The 7,061-nt window shown below is 39.8% G+C and overlaps 1 long non-coding RNA gene across 1 annotated transcript; it reads right to left on the bottom strand.

Annotated features, from left to right (window-relative positions):
* Positions 1-764: 764 nt before the first annotated feature.
* LOC106455950 (uncharacterized) lies at positions 765-1,154 on the bottom strand. Its single transcript, XR_001290165.1, has 3 exons — positions 1,097-1,154; positions 915-980; positions 765-814 (listed from the first exon to the last, which is right to left on the bottom strand). It is a non-coding gene; the product is annotated as an uncharacterized LOC106455950 (long non-coding RNA).
* Between the last annotated feature and the right edge of the window lie 5,907 nt (positions 1,155-7,061).

Genomic DNA, 7,061 nt, shown 5'->3' with positions numbered 1-7,061 from the left:
TGGTTGGTGAGGCCTCCTCTTCTTCCTCATGTCCACTATCATCTCCTTTGTCTTGTCAGTGTAGAGGGTGAGGTTGTTGTCCTCACACCATGACACCAGACCGGCCACCTCTCTCCTGTAAGCTGCTTTGTCCCCTCCAGTGATGCGGCCAATCACTGCAGTGTCGTGGGTGAACTTCAAAACGATGTTATCTTTGTTGGAGGTGACACAGTCATGGGTGTACAGGGTGTAGAGGATGGGACGGAGGACACAACCCTGTGGAACTCTAGTGTTTGTAATAATATTGGCTGAAGTCCTGTTTTTTAAGGTTAACCTAATAATGTATTTTGTCTTGCTTTGTTTTTTTAGTTTGTAATGTAGATTATTTAAAAATACCTTTATGTCATGTTTTTTGAATATTTGGTATTAAAATGTTGCATTCTGATTACAAAAGTGTGAAAAATGGTGAATCTCCTTGTAAGACCTTCCTTTGTCACAATTTGTGGGTTGCACACAGTGTTGGATAATATGAAGCAGACCCTTGCAGAGATGTGAAGCATGAAGTGGCCCTCAGACCAAATCACTGGTATGTGCATATCTCATCAATCATACTTCAACTCCCTATAAAGCTCACACAGATTCAGTTTTCATTGACAGTGTCAGAAATGTAAAGGTTCATATTCCATGTTTACATAAAATATTAAACATGTCAAGAACCTACGAGCTTATTTATTGTTCAATCAGCTATTTTCACACTGACATAAGACCTCACCTGAGGGGGTTTAGGTCCTTCTGGCTGCATGCTTGCTTTGCTGCTGCTGCCACTGGGACTGTTCTGTTAAAAAAAGAAAAGCACAGATAAATTAATTTGGCTGATAGATGCAGAGTAGAAATGGGGAAGTAATAACATTGCAGTATTATTAGTTTTTACTTACCGTTTGCTTGGAAAGAAAGTCCCTAATATCTCCCATGTTCTTTGATCGTTTGGGAGGCATTTTCTCCTGCAATCATGAACATAAAAGCAGAGTATGTCAAGTGTTTGTTCTTAAGATGGAAAAAACTATGGTGTTTCGAACAGTTTTGTTGTCCAGAAGACTCACATTGAAAGTACACACACCTCTGTTTTCTACTGTAGTCGTCAGGGAGGGATGAAAGAGTTCAGATGTTGATATCCTGATAAAAATAAATAATTAATATCTAAAAATATCCAGAAAAGGAAAATGCTGAAAATGCCTGTTGGCACACATTATGAGCAAATAGTTGGAAAATGTCAAAATACAACTAACCATGGATGTCTTGTGGGTTTCTCCAAGTTTCTCCAAACTGAGGCTTAGTTGCTTTTCTAAAATACACTACACAAGTAGCAACAAATTGCCCACCAAAAGTCATGTGTGTGCTGCTTGTACTTACTCTTGAGCCTCTGAACTAATCAGCATAGAGCACAGCAGCTAAGGTTGCTTAGAAGGACTTACACCAGAAGAAGTACATTTTTTTCTTTTCCAAAAAACGTCTAACAGGAACATTTCCTGCTCTAGGAAACCAAAACATGGTCCATCATACTAATTTTTGTGTTGGATTTGATTTAATTTTGTAACAAATTAGATATGGCAGTATGTCTGTAAGGGGGTAATTTAGCCAAAAAACATAAAAAGCAAAATAAATGCTCAACAGGTATAAATTGTTATGAATTATTATGGTACATTAAATATCTTAGAATCCAAAATTACAACCAGAACGAAGCAGGGCCATGATAAGATAAGACTGGTCTAATAACTGTATGAAACCCATTTCCTTCGTGCGTGTGCCTGATGCATGCAAAAGAAAGGCTGCAGGAAGCACTTTGTTCTTTAACGTCTCAATGGTTTGGTTCAGCAAAGAACAGTGTCTCTTTACTAAAGCTGCATTTGTGCCGGCAGATGCTCATCTCATCGCCTATAAAGTTGTCTACTGAGTGGCACAGTCTCAAAAGCCGCACAACTGCCAAAGAATTAATATTCCCTGTGCTGTGGCTATGGTTTTCACTATGATTGATGACACAGCAGCCAGCAAACTATGGGCTATTCCTCTGTCCAATAATACAATCAGCAGGCAAATATCTATGTCAAAGAGGAGCACCTTAATGATAAGGTGTGTGACAGCCGCTTTTCTCTGCAGATGGATGAAGTTTCAAATTTAACTGTTACAACTTTCTTATGAAACCTTGTGGCATGTTTCTGAAACTCAATGAACTGGATTTCCGCCTCAGCTTTTGTTAATGCACAGTTAAAGTGGCTTTGTTTAAACTGTATTGCACAGCGCTATGTACTGCCCCCTTGTGGTCATCCTACAAACAATGCAGCATGAAGGAGCTGCATGTTGCATATAATGATGCAATGAGGATCCTTTTTAGGATAGGGGGCAGTGCCAGTTAGATGTTTGCAGCTGTGGGTGTTTGGACACCATTAAGACATTTAATGTTCACATTTAGAGGTGTGTGCAGCTGCTTTTTCTCTGCAGATGGATGAAGTTTCAATGGCTCCAGTAACAGTATCATTTTAGCACTCTCAGATCCGACAGTGAGTTCCCGCTACTCATCCAGTCTGAGGAAGCACTGGTTGAAGTTTTTGGGCATTTATTGATTTCTTTTAAGTAATCGTCTATTTTATGAATATTATGGTTTTAAATTTTTTACAATGTTTTATATTTTATATATATAATTTTTTATTGAGGTTTATATGTTGTGTTTTGTCTTGTTTCTATGGACATAAAGTATGTCAATAAAGACTGAATTGAAATGAAAATTACCGGATTCTATCACGTTGTCATCGTCCCGGCGCTCTCTCTCGCTCTCTGTCTCTCTCTCATCGCTATGCCTGTGCGGAGCTCATGTTGGGCTCCCGCCTTTGGCCCACGTACCTGCAGTTAATCCCCCATGTAACAGATTTCAGGGACCCGTCCTGAATCCTGAACCCTTGGACCCCCTGAGCGTGAGTGTTGGCAGTTTGGCGTGGAGTTTGTGTGTGAGGATGGTTAGGGTCTCACTCCCCTCGTGGGGAATGAGAGGAGCTGAGCGAGTTTAGACCCCTGGAGCGCGGACCCTCCCCCACCTGTATATACAGCCTTCCGGTGTTGTTTAATAAAGAACTGTTTAACTGTGTCAGTCCGCGCCTGAGTCCGTCCCGCCTGCCCTGATACACGTATTTCTTAAATCCAGCTTCACACACACCATTTAATCTAGGTCAGTTTTTGAGCAGGTTTCACTGGTGTAAATTAGCCTATATCCTCTGAGATACAAACACGGGTGAGAAAGTTAACCTCACCTTTCAGTCCGGCTTCTCCAGATATTTCCAGATGTTTCTCCGGTCAGGCTGAGAGAGCCGCTGACTTTCACAAACACGCGCTGAAAGCAGGTGGGAAATGGAGCAAAGATCCACAAGGTTTCGTGACAGCAGCTCCTAAAGTTGATGATCGGGCGAATAAGAGCGAAAGTTGGGTGAGCGCTCAGTCCTCTGACCGCTTCGGGAGTGAGTCAGAGCAGTCAATACTGGCGCCTCTTCAACGGGAACAAATCCGCAAATAACCCCGCCCATATCTGTCAAGTTCAACCCAATTGAATCACAGAGACAAGTCTGCTCAGTATGAAACGTACGGCGGGAGTGTGAGTGTGACATACATTTTTGTGGTTTAACATGTTTCTATTTAATAATTAAACTGTTTCATTTAAAACTATAGTTTAAAAAAACTGTCCTGGCTAAATTGCACCACAATAACTCCTACTTTAGAGCAATGAGTGTCATATCCAACCGATTGCGGGAGTGTGATTATGACGTTATTTCTGTGGATTGCAGTGGTGGGCAGAACAATTCAAATATCAACAATATTAATTGATATTTAAAGTTTGTATTGATATTAATCAGTACCAGTGTAATGAAATCAATACTTTCGTTTCTGTTTCTCGCCTGTATTGCACTGCTGCGGTTTCATCAAAGAGGCAACCTGGCTGTCTGTGTAAGTGCCGCTGCTTTGATGTGTCACTGCAGGGAGCAGGCGCAGTTTGCTCCTCCCCCTCCCTTCTTGCGTTTTAACGTACGGTCACGTGACTGAGCAGCGCTAGGCAAGCAATAATAATAATTAATAATAACAGAAAATGCAAAGCATACATGATTGTGTTCAAATCTTTCAAAATGTGAAGTCAGAAACTTTATTATGACGCAAGTTCAACTTGCTCAGGTTATCTGGCTTCGTTTAGCCTAACATCAGCAGGGAGGTTAGGTTAGCTAAGTGATTACATGACACTTCATGAATAAAAACAGGGTTTCTCAATCTAGCCATGAGCGTGTACACATCAAAAAATCAGCACTGGTAAGACACGATCAATCAGAAACACGGACAGAGTCGCACGTTTTAGTGTGTATTCACAAGTTAACTGGCTCGTCATTACTCTGTTATTAATGCATGGAAGTTGTTCATTGTTTTCATTGAAGTGTGAAACAGAGATGTGTGCAAAAGACCTGTGGCTGTAATATTAAACATATTAGAAACTTAAAAATGTAACTATATTAAAATTTCAACAATTAGCTCCTTTCACACCAACATAAGACGTCACCCACGAGGGTGTAGCTCCCTGTGGCTCCATGCTCGCACTGGTGCTGCTACCACCAGGGCTGTCCTGATTTAAAAACAACAACAACAACAAACCCACCACACACACACACACACACACACACACACACACACACACACACACACACACACAAACGCACATACAACAAAATTTTTGGCGACAAGTGATAGATATCCATATTATAAATGGGGAAGGATGGACACAGCACTTTTATTAGCATTTTACTCACAGTTTGCCTTGCTAAAAAGCACATGATGTCCCCCACATTCTTTTTTTTCATTTGGGAGGCATTTTCTCCTGAAATTAATAATAGGGTATCTGATGTGCTTGTTTTTGTTGGGGTTAAAGGTGGGGAAGTCTTCACCAGATGCCTCACACCAGCAGGCTGTTTTTCTTACTCAAATCCTCATCAGATAGATAATTAATGTCTAAAAATGTCCACACAAAAAAATCTCCATTGATACACATTGTTGGCTTGTTGCCATTATCCAACACCACAATGATAACACATATTCTAATATTATTAAAAATGCAAAAAAGTTTAAACACTCCCCTTCAAACTAATCCTTTTTAGCACAGTTATTTAATCATCTCTGCCTGAGCATCATATACAATGGTGATTTCACATACGCTGAGCAACCAGAAAGCTCAGACTTGGCTGCACAAGTAGGAACAAATTTGCCCGCCAAAAGTCAAGAATGTGGCGCTTGTACTTGTCCTTTAGAGTCATGCCTTTTAACCAACCAGTATGGAGCCTGCTCATCAGCATTTTAAGTCTGTTTTGAAATACTACTACATTTTTTGACCTATTACATGAGCAGTTGCTCCTGCAGGAAACCAAAAGTTGGCACCATCATGCTTTACTGTTTTTTGGTTGTGATTTGTTTGAATCTATATTGTAACAAATTAGAAATTGTTGTAGCTTGTCTGTGTAGGGTAATTTAGTCAAATCTGAGATTTTCAAAGTACAACTGTCTGCCTGATCCCTCTTTCCTGTGGTCAGCATGTGTTGCCATATTAAGACAGCCTGTTTAAATAGCGGTTTGAAACCGATGTCCTTGCTGCAAGCGAAACAAAGGCTGAAGGAAGCACTTTGTTCTTTGTAGCCTGAACAGCTTGTCATTAAATTAAAAAAAAAAACAACTACAATATTTTCTTACTTGCCTTTTGTTCCCTCCCTTTTTCCAGTGTAAGAAAAGTAGTTGGAACCTGCTCTCACACCATTAAAAACATCAAAACTTTCATTCCTGTGAATTATTTGGATTAAAAGGTGATTATGTAAACACATTGGTTTAATTAAACTGAAAGACAATAAAATCCTAACCAAAAATACAAATTTTCTACATAATTCCCAAGAGCTGTTAGAATGCACTCCAGAATTCTTTCAGTCTTTGTGCAGTGAACATTAACTTACCTGTTAGTGATGAACTTTTTCTTCAGAATCCAAAAAAGAGAGAAAGAAATAGGTCTTCAGTTTCTCCTCATGGCATTTCAGCTTACAAAAGCAGACAAAGTGTGGATCTGTGAAGTCTGAGAAAGCTTTGAGGTATCAGTATATTAGCGTAATAACCGTCAATGGCTTACACGTGTCCTAATCTGAGAACGTCACAAACTTTGCTCCGGGCAGGAGCTGTGTGATTGGTTTATTTAAACTTTTGAATTTCAAATTTGGGCGGGTAGCAAGATTCACTCACTAAGGACTTCAACAAAGAACGGAAATGATTAAAGGCAGGAAAAATGTGATGTAACCAATACGGAAAAACCCCAGAAGGAATTTTAACGGTATTTTGACCGGTGAAAAGGTCAGTATGACTTAAAATGTATGCTTTGGGCTTTTTTAAAGTTGTAAATTTCTTGAAGCTTTGCTTTGTAACTTCTAGGTATCCTCTTTTGTTGCCATGCACTGCTGATAATGCAACTGCAGTCATCATTCTGTTGCTCATGTTTGCACATAGCTTGTGCTCACACCCTGTGTCTGTCCTTCTCCATTTTTCCATATTAATATATGTACTTTACATCAAGCTTATTGCTGACTTCGCTCCAACACAACCAACACTATGGAAACCACATTTTTATTAAAATGAAGAGAGCCACATAACCTTAAGCACCTTTTTTAATGACTTTGTATTTAATAAATGAAAGATTAAAGTAATCAGCAGCAGTTGTGATAAGAAAGCAGTCTGACTTGGCAAAGGAAAGCTTTCTACCTGATGCACATATAACTTCCAATCTTCAAACTGTTCACATGAAACTGATGCCCAGTCCCAAACCATTCCTTACACATTCCCATTCCCACAGACTGGAATTATCACGTTAGCTTCTGTGGATGGATAGACTTACCTTTAAAGCCAGCTTTAAGCAGCCATTAAAGGAGTCACAGGCTGTTAAAAACTTAAAAATTTTGTCTAATATGGCAGTATCCCAATTCAGGGTCTGCAGCCTTAAAGTACGCATTTCAAGGCCGATTACGTCACAGCGG

The sequence above is a fragment of the Pundamilia nyererei genome, unplaced genomic scaffold (assembly GCF_000239375.1).
Source record: "Pundamilia nyererei isolate P.nyererei 1_Seehausen unplaced genomic scaffold, PunNye1.0 scaffold00522, whole genome shotgun sequence".
Taxonomy (NCBI): Eukaryota; Metazoa; Chordata; class Actinopteri; order Cichliformes; family Cichlidae; genus Pundamilia; species Pundamilia nyererei.
Note: the sequence above shows the minus strand (reverse complement) of the source record. Positions and strands in the feature narration are given on the sequence as shown.